Genomic DNA, 27,104 nt, shown 5'->3' with positions numbered 1-27,104 from the left:
CTAGTCAGTAGCAAGTCTGAGCACATATTCGAAAAAGGCACACACACACAGTGTATGTATACACAAATATATATACACATATAAATATGCACATGGCCAACCACACAGATCAACATAGACACAAACCTTCAAGCAAACACAGATGGCATGAATGGTGTAGTCCTGTCCTCCTCTCTGGCATGCATCCCTATGACTTGAGGTGTGACTCTTGCTGCTGGCACTTACTACCCCATACACACACATGCAGTGAGAACAGGGAGTACTCTTACCGAGTAAGTCAGAAACACAGTTTAGGAAGAAGACAGAAGAGTCTGTGCTGACCAGGCACAGGGCATAGCCAGACAAGAGTACTGACCAGCAGCCTGTTTACACAGGGCTAGCCCTATTTACCTCCTCATCCCACTGTTTCTCACACTGGCTCGTTCCCATATCACCTTGATCCCTTCCCTTCCTCAACTTTTCTTCCCCCCAATAAGCCTTGTACAATCCCCAAACGCTCTTCCTATTATGCGTTCAACAACATGTCCTGTACCCTTGGGCAGTAACCCCCTCAATCTGTGAGGCGACAGACACACAGAGCTTTTTGGTTGACTGCTGGGTGTGTGGCCCCCGTCCCCTGGGAGGGGCTTCAGGGGGTCCCTTTCTCCTCTGACCTGGTTATTGGAGCTCCCCCACCTGTCCACATGCCCCTGAGCTCCTCTGTGTATGTGGAGATAAGCCTTTCATCACCTAACCTAACACACTGTAAACAGAGATTAAATACCACTGCTGAAATGCTGCCAGTGCTGTGCATCCAGGTCTGCAATGCCAATCAACAGAAGAGGTTCCAGGCAGGGAGTAAACAGGAGCAGCCCAAAATTAGTGCAACTGTAGGACTGCACAGGCAGGAATCAAATCAAAGACACTGGCACAGTTTGAAGCCTTACCATAAACACTACAAAAATAAACACAATGACTTTCCAAAAAGGAACTCAGGCTCTGAGGGTTTATATTTCATCTCAGAGACAGAAACTAAGATCCTTACCTTAACAGACATTACCCTCCCCTTTCCTGCTTTCCTCCAACACCACAGGCGACCTTCCCATCCATGCCCAGGCCACTGTAGCAGCCTTTCTCCCGTTTCAGACCCCATCACCATGGAAAATACCAAAGTTTCCAACTCGGGTCTACTCCAAAATCTTGCTCAGGCACCACTGGCCTACCCAGTCAACAGAGCAGGTGCAACACCTTGGAAACACCTCTGCTCACAGCATCTGAGTTTTCCCAGGTTGTCCAGTAGGATTTTTCTTGAACAGACACAACCCTGCCTTGCCTGTGAAATACGAAGAGCTCTGAGAGGACAACAATTTGGTGACAGGCTTTATCTATCTGATCGGGCCTGCCTGGTGTTATTTATGCAGCAGCATAGCTGTGCTCGTCCTGCACACGGGATGGGTACATGGGATTGTAAACTGTGACAGGAATCCAGCCTTCTTTATGAGCCTGTCAGTTACCCAGCGCATGCACAGCGCTCTGTGAGTAACAAAAATAGACATGCTGCCTTCTGGTGGACCTTAAAAATATCAGGACGCCCTTGGTAAGGGAAAAGTGTGTCCTGGTGACCTTGAACGCCGTGCCTTTCCCATGGTCTCCCCTCCCAGGCACAGAGCAAGAGCCACCGGCAAAGAAACTCCCCCCCCCCCCCCCAACCCTGGAACAGCTGCATTTTTCAGGGCGACATGCTGCGGAGGGCTTGCCCGCCCCGAGGCCGGGAGGGGAGGGGGAGAGCTGGGCGCCCACACACCAGCACGGAGCTTTACAGCGGATTTTCCTTCATAACAGACCCCCACCCCCGGGGGGAGGCTCTCCTCTGACTCCGGCCTTGCGGCGCTGCGGGACCCGGCCGGCCCCCCCGTTCCTCGCCGCTTAGCCCGGTACGCCCAGGTGGTGCAGGGCGGCCAGGCCTCGGTCCGGGACACCGGGACGGCGGTTGGCGCTGGCCGTACGCCACGGGCCGTTGAGCGGCAGCACCGCGCTGCCCGCTGAGGGGACTCCCGGGAGGGGAAGGCTGGCGCGGGGCGGAGCGGCCCATCACGCTGCTGCGCCCAGGGAGAGACCCCCGGCCCGCAGCCGCGCCGCCGCGGGTCTGTGCCGCCCCTCGCGGCCTCCCGGGCAGCAGGGTACGTGTAGAGCAGCGGGAGCGCCGGTCCCTGCGGCGAGAGCGGAGCGCCAGGGCCCTGCGGGGCTCGGCCGGGCGGGCGGCGGGGCCGTCCCCCCCTCCGCGGCGGGAGCGGAGTGCGGCGGCCCGGGGAGGGGGCGGGGAGGATGACTTCATGCCGCCGGAGCGCCGTGAATTTAGTAGCAGCAGCTGCCGCCGCGGCCGGCGGCGGGATGTGGGGGTGAGGTGACAGCGGGAGCCGCCGCCGGCTGAGGGAGGGGCAGCGCCGGGCATCCCGCTCCGCCGAGCCCAGGGGCTCTGGGCCGCCACAAGCAGCCGCTGCGGGAGGGAGGGAGGAAAATGCGCTGAGCCGGTCACTGGAAAGGTGAGCGGGAGCTGCCGCGGGCGTGTGCGGGGGCAGGCGGCGAGCGCTGCGGTGCTGCCCGGCTGGGGGGCCGCGATGTTGCCGCCTTCAGCCGCCCGCCCCGGCTCGCCCGGCCGCCGGGGCCGCTGCCCGCCCGCTGCGAGCGCGGGCAAGGCCGAGCTGGGGAGGCAGCCGCCGTGCTGCCTGCGCGCAGGCAGGCTCTGGAGCCGTGCTGGGGCATGTAGCTGCCTTCTCCTGCGGTTCCCTCCTAAAGCAGAAGGGCTGCCCTCCAGGAGCGCCACGGCGTTGCGTTTTATCTCATATTGCCAGGATGTGCAGTGGCTCGGCGCCAGCGCTCCGCTCAGGGCCGGGCTGCTGGCTCTGCGCCGGCTGGAGGGGTTCGCCGCCGCGGCGGGGCCGTTCGCCTGTGGCGTAGCGCAGGCCGGGCGCCAGCGCGGGAAGGAGCGCGGCGACAGGTGCGGGACCGCGCTCCCGCGGCCCTCTTGCTCCACCCGGCCCGATGTGCGTCCCTCAGGTGGCGGGGAAGACATCTTAGGGCAGACGGGTTTCGAGGAACGGAAGCAAAAAAGCATGTCGTCTCCTTCGCGTTTCTGGATTTGGAAGTCGCTTCGCAGAAAACTGAAGGGAATGTAGAAGTTGGAGGACCAGCCCTTATACCAGAATGGATTCTGTTGACTTTTTGGGGGGACTTCTGTGTCTGTGTGTTTTCCCTTTTTCCGTTTTTATCATCTAGCACAAGGTTTGGGGCAAACAAAATAGCAGCAAAGTTCAAATGCCTTTTTGTGCTAAATGAAAGAATTAGTAAGTTGCTCTTCCACCATATCACCTGTAGAAGTGGAAAAATTAGTACTTGCAGCATTGTAGCTTGGCCATTGACATTGCACATTGTTTGTGGTATGTACACAGGTCTTAACATTAGAGGAATGGTCTTTTGAAATTGAGTAGAAGGGAAGAATCTGCCTGGCCTATGTCCCTGTCTAATACGCTGGTGATGTTTGGGTCTGTTTTTCTAGAGCAGAACAAAGAAAAAGGTTGTTTTAAAGCAGGCATGTCAATACAGGAGGCTAGGGTTGGCATGCAGAGGCAGATCATTAGAACAAGCACTATTTGCGTGTAGTAATGGTTAACGGCTCTATGTGGTTTGGATTGGAAGCAAAAACTGGTTGTGCCTTTGTAAGAAAAGGATAGGGTATTAATGTGTCTTTAATGAAAAAGGAAGCAGGATATTGGAAGCTGAAGGTTATTTTATTCAGTGTCTTATTTGCTTATATGTTCGTCTTAAAGGATCCTGTTATCCCATACATTCACAGAGCAGCTCATGTAGTTGTGGGATCCCCAGTTGCGGTTGAAGCCTCTGGTCATGGTGCTAGAGCAATAGAAGTAATACTTGAGGAGGTAACTAGCAGCTGTCTGGCCTGTTGTCGTTATTTATGGGAAGATTTTTAATTCATTTATTTGCCTCAGTACTGTTGCTGGGGATACAGAAGGCAAATGATGGCTACAGAGGCAGGAAATATGTATAAAAGACAACTGAGGCTTCACAAGGCTGAAACAGAGTGAGTGGTGAATTGCAGTGTCAGGAATCAGTTCAACAGACAGATCTTTGCTCATTAACTATGAGCCTATATAAGCTTGTTCCTTTTAAGCGCTCTAGGGCACATCCTATGTATTCATTTCAAGCTAGAAAAAAAATCTCTTCTATCAAACCTGTATCTTTTCTCTACCAAAGATTTACTTTGTTCCTGTAAAACACATGGGAGTGTGAGGTAGGACATCTCTACCACTGTTTTTTCCCTCCTAGAAGAGAGCGTGACTGGATGTCTCCGCAGTTGCAACGTTGTAGTCATTTGCTGATTTCTCCTCCAATTGCCTTTGCCTGGAAAAAGAAACAATGTAGCTGACTTCAGATACTTCTCAAATTAGTCCACCCATTTTATATAAAGTAAATTTCTTCACTGAAGACTGCATCAGGTAATTGTCTCCCATTCTACTGTTGCAAATACAGGGTAGTATCAACAACTAATGTTGATGCAACGTTAGCCCAGTAAAGTTAGCTGTTTGGGCTTCCTGGCAAACCTAAATAATGTTTCAAAAGACTGTTGGTTAACAGTTTTTAAAACAAGGTAGTGGCAGGGGTAAAGGAGGAGTTGACCAAGAGCCATGCATTATCATAGATACGACTGTACCCCTGATCGGTTTGACACTGAAAACTTGAATTGCTTTTGTTTTTATCTTATCTGTCCTCCAAAGATAGATGGTATAGTCATGTAAAATGCAGGACATGTGCACGTGTCCATAGAAAAAAGTATATATCTAATTATCAGTGTGAATTTAATTCAATGGAATAACTGATGTAAATCCACTTCCTGCAGACTTCTCTCTCAGAACTCCTCTTCCTCCTGTTACAGTAACTTCCATACCTCTGCCAGGCAAAGTGTCTTTATTGTGGTTAATCTGGGGCAACAGCCCCGCTGACTGGAGGAACAGCCTAGTTGGCCAGCTGGTTGAAGCCAGACAGACTGGGTAGCAGCTGAGATTTAGTTGCCTTTTCCTCAGAGGGTCTGCTATTTTGGAACTCTTCATCTGGGTTACTACTTCAAATTTGTAAGAGCTTAATTATATTTGAGAATTCTAGACTGCAGTCAGCCTTTGAACCATCAGGTTAATTTGACCAAATTTATGAGTGGGGGCCAGATGGGTATATTTGCGTAAGGCTTGTTTCCTTAGGAGAACAAACTGGAAAACCCAGTAACCTTGAATGCACTTAAAGTTGCAGAGATTTGATTTCACTTGTGGTCCTTTCCAAGGGTTGAAACAAAACAGTTCAGTTAAATATATTTTCTATTATTATGAGAATGTTTAAAGTTGATGTTTCTAAGCGCTGGTTGAACTAGCTGAAACAACCACATTCCAGAGCAAGCATGTAATTTTTCAGTTTTGTTGTTACTAGGTTTTGAGTTGGAGTGTTTTCCCTAAATTAAGAATTCCTTAAAGGAAGGCTTGAGCAGGGTGTGAGTGGATAGATATTATACAGTGAACTTAAAACTATGTACTTCAGCATGTGCAAACAATCAAGAGTATTTTAGCAGTAGTGACACCATTTTTTCCTTCTGAAGAGCAAGTGTATTGACACTTTCCAAATGCATGGCCTTTATGTGCAGTAGCTAATATTTCTAGGTAAGAAAATTTCTGAGAAATAAATGCCAGGCATAAACTTAAATTTCGGCTCCTACTATCAAATGGATTTCATGTTGGACTCTTTCGTTATTGTCACTAGAAGATCTTTGTGTGAGTGGCCAGTCAACTGCAAAGGTAGCAATTGTTAAGGAGAACTAAGGGTTTTATCCATTTATAATGTATTAGTGGTGAGAACAAGACAGGCATTGAGTATCTTTTTATCTTGAATTCAATCTAATCAAGTAAGTCAGCACTACAACCAAAGTAATGAGCCCCTGAGTTGAATACCTGAAGTCTGGAGATAGAAGGGCAGAGTTCAAGTATGCTTCCTGCAAAAGCAAGCTGATTTAAGCCCTCCTCTTGAAGAGGACTGCATGTGACAGCAACACAAGCATGAACCCATTTATATGTATTAGTTTCATGATGCATTGAGAGACTAGTTTCAAGACAGTCATCATATTGTATATTCTTACAAAATGACTGTATTAAAACATGATAAAAGAAAGGATCTGATTCTTCAAGAACTGTAAGCTAATAGTATATTTCCCTGTCTTTAAATATGAACATATCAAAGGAGAAAGTAACACAAAATGGACCGTCTCATAGGAGAATTGCTGCAACTATCCCACCGAAGTGACAGATCAAATAATTCCATTTTTTTTCCTTTAATTTTTATGGTAGAACCAATAAGATATGATAGTGGGTTTTGTCCTCCCTAACATACTGATGGTACGCTGCATTTCTGCATTGCTGCAGTGGTAAAATAATTCCAGGGTATCTCTGCCCTTCTTCCCTGGGTGAACCAATCACAAAGCGTGAACTCCGCAGAAGAGCTGTAGTGGAAGAATTTCCAGTCAGCCAGGGTGTAGTTCTCTCTAGTATAATATGTTTTGTTTTCTGACCTTTATTAAAATTTTAAAATTGGCTACTTTGCCCATGAGTCCTGTAAAGCCAAAGAACAGCAATTTAACCTGCCTTGTGTTCAGAAGTACTTTAAAGCGACTGGTAGGTCTTTGCACAGTTATGCATCCCTTTATGCACTCATGTCCCAGTGATTCATCAGATGTGATAGGCAAATAGGTCTAATTCCAACATGCAATTTTTGTTTCGCTGACTACTTTTTTTGTCACATCTTTGTTCTAGCAACTATTCCAAAGGTATATCAAAGTTATATTGGCAGCTGTTAACTAGCCTGTAAAATGTGCTGCAGCTTTAATGAGATCATATACATCTTAATATATCTATATAATTATATATATTATATAATATATATATATTTGCTAACTATTCACTCATTTGCCTTCTACCTCCTACAGAATTTCCACTTACACATATGGTGAGCACATAACTGTGGTGAAACGATCTCACCACCTGTTGTTTTAAAATAGCACAGATGCTTATTAATGGTCCTTCCATGATACTGTTTATAGTACATGTTAAACCTCACTGAAAATACTGTGGATCATATTGGTAAGGGATATTATTACTCCAGGAACAGCCTTAAATTGGTTCTTGTTGAGCATCTCTACTTGTTGATTGTTTGTAGATAGGAGAGAGGTAAACTTCATAGGAGAGTCAAAGCTATGATGCTTAGTGAGAAAGCTGTCAGTGAATCCTGTATAAGGTGTTCCGTGAAAATGGCTGCTGCTGTTTGGATAGCTGATCAACCTGAAGAACCTGAAAAAGTATGAGTGCATAGATTCTTTACACTCAGAAGTCTTGAGCTCAGTTGATGTGAACTCCTTGAGGCCAAGGCTCAAAAGCAGTTTTCTCACACTTCAAAGCAAGGGAAAGTAAATAATAGCAGAAATTGAACCTTGATCAAGTGTGCCTCCTAGTACTTTTCTTTTTTTTTTTTTTTTAATGGAAAACTCAGTTTTAAAATGACTAAACTAAATTTAAGTAAACAAATGTTCTATTAGTTACTGGGGGTTTTTGTCCAATTTAAAGAGTGATTTGGATTCTCAGCTTTGCTTTCGAAGGATTTCTAGAGTTCTGCCTAATATTTCTGGACTGTAACTCTGGATTTGTCTTCAAGTTATTTTTGGTTTTTTTGTCTACCCTGGTCAAAGTAGAAATTAAAAATGTATTTCTACTTTGAAATAGTCTGTCCACAAGTGGACCAAGAAAAACAAAGACAAATTATTGATGTTAAGTGGCAGTTCACTATCATTGTCACTTCACTGACATGTAAATTTAAAAGGGCAATCAGGATAAACAGAGTCCACTACTTCTAAACTTCCCAAGTGCTTCCATGAAGCTGAGAAAGTTCTTGATATCTGCCTGTTGCTATTGAATTCTAAGAAAACACTATTATACACTGCAAAAAATACATAACAAAAAAAGGAATGAAAGATGTGTCTTATTTAAGTTTTTAAGTTTAGCAAAAGCTCTTAGGAGCATTTTTTTGTGATTTTTTTTTTTTAATGAAATACGTGTAGAGACTTTATAATTTTTTCCTGTGGTCCATGGAAAGTGTCATTGGTCAGTTTTGTTTAGTGTAGCTAGTAAGTTAAAAAAGTAGTTGCTTGCACTGGAATGATGACTGTCAGATGCCTATTAAAACTGTACAGAATGGACAAAACCCTCTTATTCAGAAAAGATATGTGGCATATTACAGATGTAGCCTGTAAGAATATAATCTGCTATTAAAATAAAACCACTGGTGAAATTCCAGTAAAGGAAGCTTAGAGAAATAATGCATAAATTAAATGGAGTCATCATCTGTTAATAGAGTCTCCCAGTGTTTGGTGCTCTGCATTGCTTAGGAGTTCCCTGAGCATAATGTTTGCGCAATTATGTTTAATTGCAGGGGGCATTGTGTCCTCACTGAATGTGTTCGGTTGATCTTATTTATATTCTCAGCCTCCACTGTACCTTTGGCAGTTATATGATTCAGTGTATGTGGAGCACATGTCTCTTTGTTTTGCCTTAAAATTTGTTGCCTAATGATTTAATTGGGCACCCTTTTAATTGTCATCATGTGAGAAATCTTAAACAACTGTTTCCTTTTCAGTTTCTCACAGGTCATGATTTCACATATGTATCACATTCTCTTTTTCTTCAACAACAGAGTTGTCTTGGTCTACTTACTCTTTCTGTATATATAGACTCTGTTCCATGTCTAATCCATTCTTTGCCACTTTTTTATATACTTCCTACAAATTTTTCTGATGTGCAATGGTCAGAACTTAGGAACTCGGTTTAGTAGTATTATGATTTCTATTTCTCTTCCATTAGTTTCCCAGGTTTCTTACTATGCATGTTTTTTCCAGTTACTAATTACATGTTTCATTTGGGCTGATCTGTTGTGTCCCTGTAAGGTTAATTTTCATTGTAGGATCAGTACAATAATGTGTTTGTATGACTGGAATGAACTGGTGTCATTAGCAGGAGACATAAATGTTGATAGCTGGGTATAAAAAAAATGTGTAATTTAAATAGAAGAAAGACCAAACTATAGTATGTAGCTTTATAGATCAAGAGGGATTCAGTCATAAACCCTTCCTTTGTTTTGTGTTACTCTTGTTTTAAAATAATGGGATGATGGCAGCTTTACTGACTTGGGCTAGTGTTTGTGAGTTCAGACATGGCAAGTAGAAAATAAAAGAGAATAGGATTTGTTAATGTATATAAGAATTGGAGCATGTGAAAAAATTTCAGACTCTAAAAGGCAGGCATAATGTGAAACACTTTGTTTTGTTGGGTATTTTTTCTAATAGAAACAACAAAACAAACAAAAACCTCAACCCGAAAAACAGACTGCTGCATTTTGAGTAACTGTTACTTGTAAGGTCTCATGGGGTCAAATCGTGATAAGAGATGTGAGTGGAGCATGCATGAATATAGAAGCTGTGTGACTTGAGAAAGAGGCATAGTTTATCAAAATTGATTACAGCATGCCTTAAAAGCCTAAGGAAACCACAGCTTTTTGTCAGTGAAGTAAGCCCATTTTATCATATATTTGTTTATGTACAGGCTGCTAATGTTTATGTTCAGTTCTTAGAAAAACCTTTCCAAGCAAAATATTTATCCTGAGTGGGGGGTCCTCTAAGTTATCCTGAATAGCTAGAGGTGTTGTTGAACACCGTTTTAGTTTTTCTTTTTCTTTTTTTTTTTTTTTAATGTTTATTTGCCTACAGGGAGTTCAGGTGTTTATCTGTTGAATAGCAAAGGTAGTAAAGAATTGTATAATAGCACTGTCATTCACTCTTGAATGACAATGTGCAAAAATAATGCCACCACTGCTGCGTGTCCTTTTAGAGTGTAATTTTTGTAACTATACCTAATGTGGTACTACTAGGACCTGACTGGGGCAATGACAATGTTCTCTTTAATTTTACAAAAGCAAACCCACTCATAAATGGTGAAAAACAGATGCAAAGCCTTCACCCGTCCCCAACACACACACAAAGCATCTCCAGAACAAATGAAGTCTGCATGGGTATTTATAGAATATGAACATGATAACCACGCACTCAAAGGAACACAGATACTGTATAAAAAATTTAAGCATGTCACATCACTTCCTCACTGATACTTCGGTATTCATTATATGTTCGTGTAACAATAGATTTTTAATACATAGAAAGCTAATCATGAGGAATGATTTCATTAGCACATAAGGAAGGAATTGCATGAGAGTATTTTGCATGGTATGATACATTACCTAATTGTCACTCTAGAAAAAGATACTTTTCAATTGTACACTCTGCACATTTATACAATTGCCGTACAGCCCAAAGAGCAAGAAGCAGCATTTCTGTTACCCTCTTTTTCTCAGATACTGGGGAAATTTATTATTTACGTAGCACCTTCCATCATGGAAGACCTCAAAACACTTTAAAGCACTTCCATATTCATTGACAACATTTGCAAGTAAGGATGAAAGCTGTTATTTTTGTGTAGCTGATAAGACTGCAGATAAGGGAGTTACTTGTTTATGCTAATCTCTAGAAAAAGTTACTGGTTTCTGATCACTGCTGCAGCACACTGAACCATGCTGTTCCCTTCCAAGCAGAAAATTCCATTTCCTGTCACTTTTGTGCCTCATAGAAGCAATTTTTGAAGGCTGTTCATCCGTTACAGACTGCAGCCCTGCTTCTTAAGCAGTGTTTCTAGTGGGACAACACACTGTGCTGTAAGTCCACTCTTTGTTAGCATTTCTGTTCTTCCATCCTCCTCTAGCCATCTTGGTCTAATTAAGCCATGCATTTTGCAAGTTTTGCAAGTGTATTTTTTTTTTTTTACTGAATTTTGTCGGTTTATAGTTTGATGTCTCTTGGTAGCACAGTATTTTATAAATATGTGTTCTTAAATACTGTCATATGTTTATTTGTAGACTTAACAGGTTGCATACCTTAAACAAATGCATGTGACTTCTTAAGCAAAGTACAAGTCAGAATCTAGAAAGAAAATTTTAGCACTGTTCAGGGTTCAGCATCCACATGACAGTCTGTCTTCTTGTGGTGGTATGTTGCATTGATTTCCTACTGCAATGGGAGGAAAAAGTGTCAAAAACATTCCAGTTCTCCCCTGCTTTCCAAGCAGTGTAATATGAGCCAATTACTGAACATGGTGTGTTCTTTGAGCCTTAGGCAGCACTTGAGCACCTTGTTTTGGTGTCTAGGCATACTTTGGGCAAGTATGCTCTTATATCCAGCTCCTCCTGAGAGGAGCAGTTGCATGTGTCTCTGCACTTAGTAGTGACGCGTTACATTTTCCTCTCAGGGCTGCTTTTCAGCATCTTCTTTAATAATTCTATTCTTGTATGAATTTTGTTGACAAGTGTGGGGGATTTGGGGGTTTTTTGTTTCTATGGAATGGGTATCGGCAGGATCAAACTTGCAGTCTTCGCTTTAAGGTAAAACAGTGTCTGTGAATACTACTGAGCACTGGAACAGTTTCATATACAACTTGTTAAACCATTGCCAAGGATTTTGGCACATTTTTGGCTTGTGTCAACTCATTCTTCTGACCAAGTCCAAAACTTGGTCTGGGAATTGGTATGGGTTAGGTGCTACTTCCTGGGGGGTAATTTGACTGTTGTTTAGAAAATAAATTCTTCTATTGGAAGGTTTTTAGTTTACCTGACTTTCCCTTGATGTAATTGCCATTGAGGTAGGCCAGATTTTCAGTGAATTTATCTGACTTTTCTCTGTTCAAAGTGATGGAAACAGTGGAAGCTTTCTATGTGTCCTGTGAGAGATGTTCCTTCTGTGACGCTCTTCTTGAACATGTACTAATCACATCTGCTGTTTGTTCTGTTGAAGAAATTTCGGTTTCCCATCCCCCTTTCTGAAGTATTCCTGTCCTGCTCAGAGAGCAGTAATTCTAGTGAAGTGTTCTAATTTAACTCTAATCTCTGAGCACATTTGAAGGCCTTGTCAAAGAAGGCAGATATACAGAAATAATTTGGAGTATCGTGGCTTTCATAGTAACCATTGTAGAGGCTTTCAATAGTTTTACTGTCTACACATGTTAGTTTTATGTTAAGGATGATGGGAAAATCCAAGAGAAGTCATAGTTTAGCACCTCGGTTTTGTTGATTCTCCCTTTGTAGTGGTAATTTATAAAAGTAATTAACATTCTGATAACAGTGGCCAGAATATACTAGGCTTTTATTTTCACCAAGGGTTGTCTCAAGAGATTCATGTCTAAGTAAGGACATAGATATGGACAAGTTGGAAAGGATAACACAAATAGGAGTTAACTGCTACCACAAGAATGGGAGGGTGGATCTAGTGAGGGTCTTTCTTGGTAAGTCAAATACAGAACTTACCAATATTAGTATGGATATACAAATAAGATGGTTTTATGTCAGTTGTTTGTTCAGTGGATAAGTTTTTCCCTCTTCCACACAAAGTGCCTTCTGTGTGGAGCTAATGACTGTGAGACCAGTATAAGGGAGTAGTAGTTCCTTTTATAAAGATTAGTAATAGCAAAATTCCAGTAACCAAAAGTAAAGGTAGCTGTGATCTCTACTCTGAACTTTTCTTCTCCTTTTTCTTTTCTGCATGTGCATGTACTTGGGTAATAGTCAGGTTCTTCTATCTTACAGTTTAAGGATTTCTTTACAAACTGAGGAACAAAGGCTTCTGTGTTGGACTTTGTTTTGTTTTGTTTTTTTCTTTTAGTTTCCCACTTTCCTCCCCAACTAGCCAGCTCATTTAAAGCTAAAGTCTTACACTTGGCATGGAGGCTGTTTATATTCAACTCAGCTGATGTATTGCTAAATCAAAAAGTATTCAGGGAAGCATGAAAATATTCAGTAGGATTAAATAGAAAAGCATAAGTGTTTATTCCGTGCAGGAGCAGCCTTTGAAAGCTAAAAAGTAAGCTAAAGAAAGGCATTAATTGTGAGAGGTTAACATGTAAAATGGGAATCAGAAGAGAAGATTCTTCAAATCCTTTCAGCTACTGAAAGCATTGAACCGGAGGTCTTCAGTTTACAAGTGATCAAGTGTAAAGAGAGACAGAAAAGAAGCCTAATAAGGGTAGAGCAAAGAGAAATTGCTGAAGTCGCTATTAGGTACCTCCCCATAATCATTTGTCTGTGAAAAGGGTCTCTTCTTTCTTACCCTGTGGTGTGGTTTTAGACATATTTGATGAAAATTGTTTGTTATTTAAGGTGGTATGGATGACAACTGAGAGTGAGACACAGATGAAGTCAGTATCCATGTGCTTCTATAAATAAAGATTGCATGCAAGGCCTTGCTGAAGGCTGTCTTGTCTGTCAACTGAAAGGGCTAACTAATCACAAGTTTGATCCAAGTCTTCTTCCTTCAAGTGCTTTTGGTTGTTCAAAACCTAACCAAAGCAGAACATAGGTCACTTTCTCTTTGTTTCTCTCCTTCTGTATTTACTGACTGCTTTGAGACCTTCACATAGAACTTAATGAAAACACATTCTGTTTTTTGTAGTCATGCACACAACTATATCTGATAAGAACCAGTTACTCCTGAAGGATCCTTTTTTGTCCTCTAGAAATCCTTTTGTCTCTGAACACAAGAGCAATAACCCAAGACTGGAATAGGCTGTAAAATGCCAAGCAGAGTGCCTCACCATCTGCACTTGAATCGTCCACAGCACACCTACTTGGACTGCACAAGTAAATTTCCTTTCCATGGAAACTGGAATGGTGATGCAGAGAATGGGAATATCTAGGGCTCATCCTGACATTTAATCATGACAAATCTGCAAAGTACTTGTGAAACATACAACTTCAGTGTAACTAGGATCTCTTTTTTTGGTTTCGCTAACTGGCATGTTTTGCTGCTTTTTCTACGGGCAAGGTTTTTTTTAGTTTCTTCTCATCTCAAAATGACAGGAGCTACTCTACTACCTGCACCGAGCAATTAGCCCTTTTATTTGCAGGAGCAGCTGCAGCAGGATCTATCAGACAGTATGGCTTAGCCCTAGCCTTCTGATGAAAATACCTGTTTTGGCAAGTGTTTTCTATTTCTGCAGTTGCTTGGAAGAGGATGTGCTTGGTGTTTTCTCATCTGTCTAAAGCAGAAGGAAAAGTACATACACATGTGAGGCTTGTCTCAACATGCAAATGTTCTGCCAAGTGCTTTGAGGGAGCTAAAATAGCTTTACTTCAGATAACTGATTTTGGAAAGAAACTGGTTTACCAACTTGTCATTTATAGTCATCACTATTTGAAGTGCCTTTCTGACAAGATACTTCATGTAATAACTGAAATAATTTTGACTCCCTCATTAAGCTTCTTAGGAGAAGGCATAGGCAAGAAAGAATTTTTATCTCCAAGGGGGACTTTTCTACAAGCCTTTGATGAAGTCCATTTATTTTTGTGGAACTTCTATGGCATCCTTCTTATTTTCTAATGACAATCTGCTAGTCTATTTCTGTTAACTATGCTTGTATAAGCTACCAAAAGAGTGGAATTAGTTTGTCCCACATTGTTGGGTACAACTTGTTCCAAAACAGCCAACAATGCCACTCAAATTTAAATTAAACCTTTCAGCATTCCTTCTTCCATGTTCCTGTACTCTTCGCTCAAATATTTTGGAATAGCAGGGGAATTACAGCAGTCAAAAGAAAGCTAATATATATCCTTTAATAAAAAGGATAAATATAGTGACTTAGTTACTGAGGTCTATTGATCTGTTATGAGTCCCAGGCAAAACAGTTGAAAGTGTGATATACTTTTCACTTATAGCTTTGAAGGACAGGATTATAATTAATGCAAACCACTGATGATTAATGGAAAAGAAAGGTCCTGTCAGAGACTCTGACATGCTGGATTTATCTAGTTTGGAGGTTACAAGTTTTGCTAAAGGAAATAGGCTTAATAGTGTGTTTGACTCAATGAAAACTGAAGTTAATGAGATTTCATGCCTGCCAACTGAAACACCTTTTGTATGTTACCTGCCAGGTTTGCTAGTCAGTTCCAAATGCCAAGCAACATGGTCATAGATAGTCACAGCAGAACATATGTGTTGAGTTCATACCTACATCTTACCCACTGGAACTGTTTTGTACCTGTCATATAGATAGGTGTGATGAATGTTTTTCCCAACAAAATCATGGTAGTGTTTAGATCAGTACTGGCCCAGACTGTAAGCAGCTGCTTCTGAGTTCGCTGTGAAAAGGTTTCTAAAAGATGGAGTAGTTACAAGAGTTTTACCTGCTCAGAAAATGCCAAAAATCTTGTGACAAGTATCTATCTGACAAAGAGTATCTGGTATTCCCTTTCTTGCTCAGTCTCTGCAATGGTCTGCAATACTTGTGGGTGTTCTCTTACCTTCCTCTGTCCTCCCTGACCTCCCCACACACCAAGAAAGGCAAGGGTGAAGTTTTTCCTATAGTTGAAAGTAGAAATGGAATCCAGAAGTGCTCTAAAGAGCTGTGAGTTTCTGGAAAACTACATGATTTCATGCAGTTTCCATATTTTGCCAATGGAAAAATTTGTTTTCCTATTGATAACTTACCTTGACACATAAACATTCAGTCTTTCTCCTAAAATAAAACTTTGAAACCAAAGAAATGCAAATTAAATTTACTTGTTCAAAAGAATTGGTAGTCAGAACGTTGTTTATATGTAGCAAATTTGTTAACAGTACCCTGGAATACCTCTTCATAAGGCTCTTAGATTAATTCAAAGACAGGACAAAGAGGATTAAGGGTTCTACCATGCCATCTTAAAGACCTTTCTGACTAGTGCTTTTTTGGCTGTTTATATGCAAGGCATCTGTCTTCATGTTCACTGCAAATTTATGTGTGAAATCCACTGAAATGATCACTTTCTTGCTGGAAGACTATGAAACTGTTGAAACACTGAAACTGGGCATTCCTGTTTCTTTCCGTATGACTCATCACTTTTGTTTGCCTCATTTAAATGAGGCAAAACCTCATTCATTCCTTGTGATTACATTGTGTGTCTTGGTTCTTTCTACTTTGTTTGTATTGGACAATATGAACTTTGTCTTTTTGCATTTTGAACTTTGGTACATACTGTTCTCCGTTACAGCTCCTTTTTCCATCTACAACAGGGTAAGGTTCTTCCAGAAATCAGCATGTTGCCTGATAATCGAGAAGGGAGGTTTAATGTGACATTTTCTTCCCTACTTCTCTTGTGGTAGATATAATGAAGACTTGACTGCTGTGAAAACAGAAGACTGCCAGCTGTGCCATGTGCATGTTACCTAGTAGCATTAAAAGAATATCTTGTATAAGTTTCAGTCAGAGGATGCTTTCAAGTTAATGTCTTTCAAGTTAATTATTGAAAATGACATGAGAAACACAAGGTGAAGAAATGCAAAAAGAGGCCACCTACTGTAATGAGTAAGATCTTTTGAGGAGTCTCTGAGAAGCAGCTTTTAAATATAAAACAACAACAAAAAAACCCACTCTAATTTATAAACCACTTGTTTTTCAATGCTGTGGCAAGAACTCCATGTGTGACTTGCCTTTGTAGTATCCTTTGTCTTCAGCCTCTAGCAGTTCCATCTCACTCTGTTCTTGTACCACTCCCCTTTCTTTTTGTTTTCTCTCAAAGGACAGATGTGAAAGTCAGCTCTGTGCTCTGGACCATATGTCTGAGTGGTTGCTTCATACTATACATCTGTTGGGTTTTTTCCTAGTTTATTTACAAATTCATGGTTTAAAAACAAACTCAGAGGCTTTAAAAGTTCATAATTGCAATATATTGATGAGGAAACATCACTGCGAAAATGCATTATGATATCACTTTTTCCAGATGCTGCTAACAGATAGAATTTCTTACTGCTTTTTTATTTTACTACTTCAAAAATTGATTTAAAACTAAGATCTTATCTCAATGACTGCCTGCCCTGTGTATTCCTAAGGCTTTCTCCTGTGTGCCCATTTATAATGGAAATCATCATTCTGCCTCCTGTAGTATGGTACCCAGCTTCTAGATAAGGTATGCATATAAGACTTTATTAGATACAATATGTATATGTGTTAGTAGCAAAGTACATAGCAGTGTTTCTCTTTCGGCTGTCATCAAGCTCAAGGCCAAAGAATGTGTGTTCTTGCAAATCTAGAAGTTAAATATGCAAATCTTCATTTTCTCTTGAGAAATTAAGTATTTTTGACTGTATGGATAGAATCTGATGAGAATTCAACCAGTGAAAATTCTCCAGTAAAGTTAATTAAAGCTGGTATCCTGAGAATGCTCTGCATTAATTTTGTATCAGATTATACTTCTACTTTCTGCAACATTAATTAATCAAATCTTATTGGTTACTTAATCTGTAGCACTATTTTGAGCTTAAAAAATATCAAGGGACGTGTTCCTAATTGAATATTCGTATCTGGGGATGGGAGGAGTAGATATTGGTCCCCGTCTCCAAAGGGGAAATAGACTGAAGTCTGAGCAGGGGGGAGAGAAAGAAGGAAAGGGTGGCTTGTCCCTCAGGACAAGAAATAGCAGCAGAAGGCAGGCAGGAAAGTAATTAACAGGTCTTTCTCCAGAAGAAAAGGTGATCTTTACTGTGCCCAATTACAAAGACTTTAATTTAAAACACGCTGTCTCAATTGCACAGATGGATCTTTCAGTGCCTGGTTCATGCAAGGTTTAGGCCTGTGAGCAGCTATCTAGGTAGTCTTTACCTGAGATCACAAGCTGAGAGGACAGATTGCCTTGTGAAGAGTCAGAACTCTCATCCTTTGGATTAGTGTTGTGAATTAATCCTTTGTAGATTAATGGCTTTGGCCTGTAATGTTAACATCTTGATTTGTACCAGGATACGAAGGAGTATCAACTTTAGACTAAACCTGAACTGTTTTCCTCCAGCAATTAGAGCTAAAATCTGATTTTATAAGCTCTGTGCAGATGTGTGATTAAAAGGAAAATATTTGGTTACTTGTATTATATATGTTGGGAACAAGCAAGTCTAGAGTAGGCTAAACTAATGTCAGGGAATCATCTTGGCAAGACTCCGCTGTGTAAGTTGAGGACTGTATTTCACCTACGACATGGTGATAGTGACAACTTTTTAAACTCACTCATCATGGATTAGACAATGTTTCTGTCAACCAGTACCCTCTGTTTCTACAGTGCTTTTAATGAGACTGGGCTCTTGAGCCAAGAAAATATCTGGGAACTACACATACCTTTTAGGAGACTGAATTCAAGACTCTAATCTTTCCAGTTACTTAAAAGCTATAAGCATCTAGAACTGCTGGCCAGACTTTTTATGCACGTACTGTCTGTCACCTAAGACTGTTTATGGTATGGTAACTAGAACTCTCTGATCCTAAACTCACTGACAATGAGGCAGCAATGTGCCATTGCAATCATTTGAACCACTGGGTATGAAAGGGGTATTGACACACCAGCTCAGGTTTAGTGGAGGCTACCAAAGCCAATATGAGGCTGGAGCACATGATGTATGAGCAGGGACTGGGGGAAATGTATTTGTTGAGTATGGAGAAGATGCTACAAGGAGATAAAATGGTACTCCGTAAGGAGGAGTTATGGAGATGATGTAGACTTTTTCTTGGAGGTGTACAACAAAAGGGTAGGTGGCAATGGTCACTAGTTGCAATGAGAGAAATTCTGACTACATGAAAGGGAAATCTTTCACTGCGAGAATGGTTTAGCACTGGTACAGGTTCTCCAAAGTGCCTGGGGAACCTCCGTCCTTGTGAAAGATTCAAAATTTATCTGGAGTCCCTGAGTAACCAGACTGAAGTTTGAAGTTAGCCTAGCTTTGAGCAGGTGGTTGTTGGACTTGATGGCCTCCAGATGTCACTTCCAGCCAAAGTTTTTTCTATGATTCAGTGGGATTTGTTGACTTACTAGCTGTGCCTATACAGACCTATCAGTCCTGACTCAAGTCCTGAGTTGAGCTTAATACCTTCTGTGTAGAGCTAGGGAAGAAGAGAATCTCATTGCTCATCTTCCACATAATAGTCTCATGTCAAGGAAGGAGGAGACCTTGACTGCAGACTTTCCTGAACCTCAGAAAACCTGAACCCCTGTCCAAGCAGAGGACAGAACCACAGTATTAAAAGTATGTTGAAACTGGTTCATTGTGTACAAGCACAACTTCTTTCCTTCTGGTCCTGTGCCGTTTTGCAGAGAAGAGGATGCCCAACTCTGTAGTCTTATGATTTGTATGCTAAAAAATAGGAAGCCTCCATTTCTGGATCACGAGCCTGGATTACTTCTCTTGGTTTTAATTGACTCTGGAGTGAAATATGTGAGCGGTTCTGAAAGTCCTTCTAGCTCTCGGTGTTACGTACAAGACAAGCTTCTCTGTCACTGAGTGCTTATTTCACCAGAATAAGCTAATCTAAGATCATGCAAGAGACAGAGCTTCGGTTAGACCTGCCCCACAGAAAGTGTCCAAATTCAGCAGAACAATACTCAGGTGCCTAGACAATATGGTTCTCAAACTTCCACTTGAGGAACTGAGCTATGCCAAGCTGGTATTCCACTGAACCTGTAAGACATGAGCACAGTGTTCTTTGTGAAGAAGTGTCTTCTGTTTTCCTTATGCCGCTACGTGAAATGAAATTCTAACTAAGACAATGAGATGCAAACAAAATAAGCAATTCCATATTTAGGTGTTAATGATTTTGTCATTGTTTAATGTACCTTACTCTGGTGCAGAAAAACACAGATATGTGGCAACAGGCACTGAAAACTAAACTTACCCTTCTATCAAATCCACCCACGTAGAAGGTATTCAAGGAAAACTCCTATCACATGGTGCAATCTGAAGCAAACCTGGGAAGTAAATTTATTTAAATTAATAACTGTATATCATTCAAACTGTACTGGTGTGGGACAAGAAACTACAGAAATCAAGCGGAATGTAGAAGTTCACAGCTTTTGCTGGCTTTGGTGTTGGATGTTTTAAAACTGTCAGTGTTGCAAACACTGTACTCTAGGAGACTTTGTAGCTTCCTCTTCTGAAACATATTCATTTTCAACAACTGCCAAGTCTTTCTGCGCAGGCTTGTTAAGGAAAGCTGGTGAAAAATATTTGCTCTGGAGAGGAAAAATAACTTTTTTTTTCCTGAGAATCAGAAAAGAAGGTATATTTGCCAGTATTGTTCCTAGTGTCACAACATGAAGTAATCACTTTATATAAAGCACAGTCTGTCTAATCATCCTGCACTATAATAGTTTATACTTTGCTTATAAATATTTAAAATTCTTACTTTCTTGTAACAAAACTAGCATAGGATTGTAGCTGCTAAATTCTATGCCAATCTGTTTGGTGTTAACTGTGATCAATACAATATTTTTAAGATTTCTTCACAGCCAATAGAAATAGCCTTGCAACATAGCATTTTTTTGCTGTTTTAAGGAAAAAGATGTTTAGCCTTGTAGTATACGGAGAGTAATTTTCCTAGTGAAGCGTGTGAGTTGACTTAAAGCTACTTATTCTTCTAGATGTACCTCATCAGCCTTTTGTTTCTAAGAAAAAAACTTCTCTTTATGCAGTATCAGGCATGGTTCTGCCTCTGGAGCTCCTTTGCCCTGTCACTGTTTCTTGGAGTGCCAAAGATCAATAGGAAAAATGCAGAAGAAAGAACCTAGTACAAAGCTGAATGGAGGCAAAATTGTCTGAGTCATAAAGTTTAGCTCTGAAATTATTGATGTGTCCAAACAACTGAAAAATGTAATGCTGTGGACCTTCAGAAAAACTTTATATGGTTAACATTAGAGCTCACTGGAGTATTTGATTTCATGCTTAATAATCAGACTAAAACAGTTTACCTTTGTTGACAACATTATCACCGTCTGTACTTCATCAAATTAGAGTGGTAGTTTGTTTTGCTTAACTTATCTGGGTTGTTGGGGGTTTTTTTGTGTGGTGATCTTTTTGTTTCTTTAAGTTATTTGACTGGAAAGTTGAAACTTTCAGATAAGCTTCATTGGATAAGAAGCTTTGGTGTGTGTGTGAGTGGGAGAGGTGTGCTTGTGTTTTTACGGGGAGTGTGGGAGTTTTGTTTGTTTGTTTTTAAAAAACAAACCAACCCCCTTCTTTCTGCTTATATTCCTAAGGCGAATATGTTGTCTGCCTTTTTCTATACTACTATTATTCACATGAGGATGGTATGGCTCTTCATTTTAATCCTGTCTTCAAACAATATCCTCTTTGAATTGTCAGACTTGGAGAATCTGCACAGCATTCGATATATGTTCTCTGCAGTCCAGTTGTATGTTTTTCAAGAAAAAAAAATATCTTCTCTATCTTTTTGTGGGGGAAATTTGATTAAGTTTGGTTTTACTCACTGTTGAACCCATTAGCTTTGGTAGTCCTTTAAATGGCATACTGAGGTATGCCAAACAGGAGAACAATTTACTTTAAAATAGCTTTAAATGTGATGTATGTGGAGTTTCAGGCAAATAGCCAAATTCCCATTGACTTTACAGATAAGTTTGCCTCGTTTGGCATACAAGTCAAATGGCTAAAAAATCTGTAGTGATTCCCAGAAAACATCTTGGCACATGTAGATCATTGCCGTCTGGATACAAATGTGCTATTGCAATAATGACATCGTGCAAAATAGCTCTGTGGAAATGAGGGAACACATGTCAAGACATGGATTCAGCAGTGCTTCACACAGAGTTGAAGTGCCTAGCATGTGTGAGTTTTCAACCAAAGGTCAGCTCTTGGGGAAATAGTTTTCTATTTCAATTAGCCCTCCAGATTTTTGATTATTCTTTTCCTTTCAGTGTTTCCCATGTTTAAACTTTTTTAAAAGTTTGTATTTAACAGTTAATAATAGAATTAAATATTTTAAGTCTTGATTTATCTTTATATATGAATAATCTCTGTAGGGGGTTGAGCAAGAAGAGTGGCAAAATACAAAAGGGGGGGAATATCGCTTGATTCTGAAAATCATGCTTAAAGATGTTCCTGACAAAGCGTTAACAAGCACATTGCTTAGGAGGAGGAGCTTTTTAGAAAGCCTTAGAACAGAAAGACACTGAGGCTGAGCAGGGTATAGTTAAGATCTCTCTCATCTGAATGTTATTTCACTCAGACTGTGCTGAAAAGCTTTTCTGAAATGAAGATACCTCTTCTCTTTCTGTTTTTAGTTCAGCTGTGACTTCATTGGAGTCTGTGGTGAAAACAAATATAGAATATTATCTGTTATGCAATTATCAGTACTGTTTGAAAATACTGGTGCTGTTTTTGTTGGCTCATGATGAGGAGGCTGTAGGTATAAGGTATGTAGTAGCAATGGAAAATTTTAAGGGAAGGATAGAAAAGATAATTTTTGGTGGTTGGGATGGCAAATCTAAAAGATATTGCAATAAAAGTTAAAATTTACTTACAAAGATTGGCTATGAAGCACATGTTCAGTGAAGATTTTAATCCAATGTAAACAGTCATATTGGAGAATGTAGGCATTAACTGCTGAGTATTAGAAAGAAAAATGTCTTTGTCTTTCCCCCCCAACCTTTCTTCCCTTAATGTTCTTTACGGTATGGGTAGATTTCTGACTCTGCTGAAATAAACGTGTTTTTTTCATCAACTTCAGGTCTTGAAGTTTGCGCTGCATCCTCAAATTTCTAGTGTCTTACATTTCAATAATGCATTAAGTAAAATTTTCAGAAGTGATAAGAGGCTTGGGTTTGCTGGTTTCTTTCTGTACTTATCCCAAGATACTTTTTAAAAAGGTTGGTTCTTACTAATTTCTGAAGCATGATGTCCTTTGTGGTATCTCAGGTTGGTCAACTGAAGCTGAAAATGAGTGTCTACTTGGTATGTCACTTGCATATGAGCACATCTTTTTGCCTGTGGTTCTTCTCTGTTACTTTTTAAACAAGCTAATCCATGCTTAGGGTAAATCCACAAACAAACATGTCACCTCTTGCAACATGCTTGCATCCTTACTATTTGCTCTTCTGGAAGGCATTAATTCAACTGAATAATGCGGTGTGATCTTGAAAAAAATTCATTATTTTCTTTATAAGGCAAATGCTTTCTTGGAAGTAGTCTATAGGCTTGAAATGCTGGTATATACTCCTCTTCTACCTTTCTTGGTACAGAAACCTAAAAATGCCAAAGCTAATCTCATGTTTAATTATTTAAAATAACAGAGAAAAGATTCCTTGTCCTGTGTTATGGAAAAGAAGGGCTTCAGTCTTGGGGAAAAGCACATTGCTTCTGCTGTCTAAAAGTCATGGCTAAGTGATCGTGATCTTTGAGAGCACTGAGATTTTCTTGGTCTGTGATGTGAAGAATGGTGGGTAGAGAATAGTGCCTATTATCCATCTCTCACGGTATTAACATACTTGACATATATAGCCTTTGCTTGGAAGGAGACTGCCTCATATCAGCTGTGGATATCAGAGATGGGTAATGGAGGAGATCATCACATGCCTGCAACTTCCCAGTCTTAAGTGAAAAAGGGCAGTCTCAGCAATTAAAAAGTTTAAGGAAGACACTGGAAAGCATAGTAAGTGCTTCACCTTGCCATTTATGTCCACCTAGTACATTTGATGAATGTGAATTTTATTGGTGGGTATATCAGATGTTGGTGTCCAAGTGTTGGCAGCGGGGGCTGCAGGGCAGTCTCTGTGAGGGGCTACAGGGGCTGCCCCGTGCTGGGAACTGCCAGCACCAACAGACTTATCACAGGGCACAGCTGAGCCCCTCAGCCGGGATGGTGGTGGTGCCTCTGGGAAAACATACTTAAGCAAGTGGAAAAAACCCACCACAAAGGTAGAGGAGGAGGAAACAGAGTGAGAACCAGTAGAGGGAACACAAAGGTTGAAGGAGGAGGAAGAGGAGGCGGTGCTCCAGGCACCGGAGCATAGATTCCCCTGCACCCTGTGGAGAAGACAGCAGTGGAATGCCTGCCAGTATGTGCACACCAGAGCTGCCTGCTATTTCCTGAAGGACCTGCAGCCTGGGGAGAGCCCACATTGAAGCATGTGGGAAGAGCCCATGGGAAAGGACCATGCTGGAGCAGGGGAAAAGTGGCAGTGAGGAAGAAGGAGCAGCAGAGAGAAACTGTTATGGACTGACCTGACTGCACCCTCCCATTCCCCATCCCTCTGGGCTGCTGGGTGGTGGGGAGGAGGTAAAGCAGTAAGGAACTGAAGGAGTGAAGTTGAGCCTGGGAAAAAGACAGGGTGGCAGGAAGGTGCTGTTTTAACTTGTCTTTGTATCTCGCTATACAAACTTAATTTAACTGGCAGTAAATTAATTTTCCCTAAATCAGTTCTGTTTTGCCACTTCTGGTAATTGGTAACAGGTCTCCCTGTCTTTAGCTTGATCCACTGGCTCTTTCATCTTATTTATTCCTTCTGTCCTGTTGAGGGGTAGTGAGAGAGCAGCTGGGTGGGCATGTGCTAGCCAGCCACATTCAACACACTACAGGTGTTCTTTGAAACTCATTATTTTGGGTACCAAAAGATTTTTTTTATATATATATTTTTTTAATAGACAAACATTTGGAATATAAGGCAGTTCTTGTACAGCTTACAGAAAATCTACTAAGCTCACAGACTCTACTAGTAAGTATGTCTACATGCAAGTTGTTATGCAGATGGAATGAATATTTAATGGTACCCATCTTGGCAGGTATATTTTCCATGGATAGATGAAGTAATTTTCAAAGTTCCCTGACCAGTCACTGTTGTACAGGAAACCTTCCTGGTATCTACTAATTTTCTCTGGTGTTATGGTCATTCTCATGTTGATCTAAGTCCAAGGATGGGCAGTTTTAGTTGGGATGAGGTAAGGCTTACAGCTAGCTGTCAGCATCCTAAGGTCTTTGCCAGGAGGAATAGCAGTTATAAAGGTTTCTTTCTCTTCTTTGCCAGGAGGCACTTAACTGATTGTTTGTTTCTTCCTGCTCAGTCTTAAGAGTCCACTTGAGTTTATTTTTATGCACTTTCTTACCATGGTCTGCCTATATGTCTTTTCTCTTCATTGGTTTTCAATTACGTAATTTTTTTCTTCTATTTCCAAACTTTAGATTTTTTTTGAACAAGGCACTTCTGTAGTGACTATGAGATGTATGTGTGTTTTTCTGTTGCTTTAGATTTGGAGCAACATCTTTTATATACTTCTTCCTCTTTGAGGTTATACCTGCAGCTTGCTTTTTATGGAAAAAGTGCTATCTAGAAACCTCACATCTGTGGGTGATTCTTGAGAGATTTTTTTTCCTTTTGCCAGGATTTCAGAATTGGAAGACAGGAAATATTTTGTCCATGAATACATTCTACCTGTAAGCAGACAGCTGCTACTTCCTTTCATTATCCATAACACACCAGCAGATAGAAAGAAGGAAGGATTCTATGCTTTGCACAGCCTCTGAAGGATCAGGTAAGGTATTCAAGCCAAGTATGGAAGTACTCAGGTAGTCTGACAACATGGAATTCTTCTCAGTAACTTTGTTACAGGAGTAAGGGTTTCTGTAATTTCTTATGTTTCTGCTCATACCTGTGTGTTTATGCTCATATCCAGAAAACATGGCTTGTACTTTATTCCATTTTGTTGTTTTTATGCATGTATGAAGAAAGAACTGTATATTCAGCATCTTCTTAGGCTCTTCTAACATTTCTTAGTACTCAGCAACTGCTGTGAAAGGGAGAGTTATGAGCTAGATTTAAGAGTTTGAGCTGCAGAAAATATGTGTTTGGTTGGATAACTTTTCTTGGCATGATTATAAAATGTCTACTGTATGCTTTTTTAATAGGCCATCACTTAAAGTGATTGAGCAATTTGTTATGGTTGGCTGAAATCAACGAGCTCTGTGTGAGAGCCAAGGAATTTCTGCTTTATGTGCTTCCACCACCCCCTCTTGTAAGTTACCCACCTGTTACTTTCCTCCATTTGGCCCCTTCTTCTCTTAGATGAAGAATTGGGACATTAGAGAGATAAGAATTAAGTATTTGAGCTTTAGTTTGGCTTGAAATTGGGGACAAAAGCAGTATTTGACCCTCAGATTCAAAGCTGTAACTAGCACTGATTTTAAGTAGCTTTGGTTTGCAGAGCCTGTATCTTCCTCAGTTGCTGTTGGGTATCATATTCATCAGGGTACCTGCGTTTGCATCTAGAAATTAATCTTAAATCTGAGTGTCATGGACAGATTTTGTAATGCAGCACAATTGCTAATTAAATATTATTATATGCAAGCCATTTTTTAGTTTCCATCTGGTACCAGCACATGGAAACTTGTCAGCATTGTTAAGGACAGCTCTTTGAAGTTCACGTTTTTCAGTCCCGAGTGTTCAAAATGATCCTAAGTCACAAACGATTATTCAGGAAGAAGGGTTGTTTTCTGTTTTGCTTTTTTCCTCTTTGGTTAATTAGATTATTTTTTAAATGAGGACATGCAAAAGAGGTTGGTAAGGTTCCAGTCTTCGAACTTATGGCAAATGTGAGGGCTTTCTTTTTGTCTTTCTGTGTTATAAATTATTTGACCTGTCTTTTAAATGTCCATAAATACTGCAAAGTATAAAATGCAAACCAAACATACTAAAGGATCTCCTCATAAAAATTCCCTTATTAATGCTTTTCTCTCCTCTAGCTGATAATGCATCAGTTTCAGCTTTCAGACTGTTTGCTTACCATAAAGGAGATTATTCCAAATGTTGCTGTTATCCAGGTCTTGACCTCTTTGCTTTCAAAACAGTATTGATACTGATTTGAGTCTGAGCTGTACTTTTTATGTGGTTTTAAAGAGTAGAGACTTGAAATGCATCACTCCGGGAAAGTCATACTCATTAAACCTTGCTGAATCATATTCTTGGATAGCTTGGCTACTATGCATATATGTGGCTACACATACGGATATGGAAAACAACCCCTTTACACCACCTCATGCATTTGTTTTTGAGAAGCCCATTCCTGTGTCCACCACAGTCTACTCAGTTTAAGAAAAAGTCATCTTTAAGATTTAGGATCTTAACAATATAAAATTGCTGCT

At 40.6% G+C, this 27,104-nt stretch overlaps 1 protein-coding gene across 3 annotated transcripts in view; it reads left to right on the top strand.

Annotated features, from left to right (window-relative positions):
* The first annotated feature begins 2,039 nt into the window (after positions 1–2,039).
* PKIA (cAMP-dependent protein kinase inhibitor alpha) overlaps positions 2,040–27,104 on the top strand; it is a 43,968-nt gene continuing 18,903 nt past the window's right edge. The window contains exon 1 of one of the 3 annotated variants that reach the window (XM_056332602.1): positions 2,040–2,159. The gene's annotated coding sequence lies outside the window, so the exon portion shown is untranslated. Of the gene's footprint in view, positions 2,160–2,300; positions 2,523–4,323; positions 4,494–27,104 lie in introns of those variants that run through there. The other 2 variants (XM_056332600.1, XM_056332601.1) reach the window with 2 other exon arrangements.

Source organism: Falco biarmicus, chromosome 3 (genome assembly GCF_023638135.1).
Source record: "Falco biarmicus isolate bFalBia1 chromosome 3, bFalBia1.pri, whole genome shotgun sequence".
Taxonomy (NCBI): Eukaryota; Metazoa; Chordata; class Aves; order Falconiformes; family Falconidae; genus Falco; species Falco biarmicus.
Note: the sequence above shows the minus strand (reverse complement) of the source record. Positions and strands in the feature narration are given on the sequence as shown.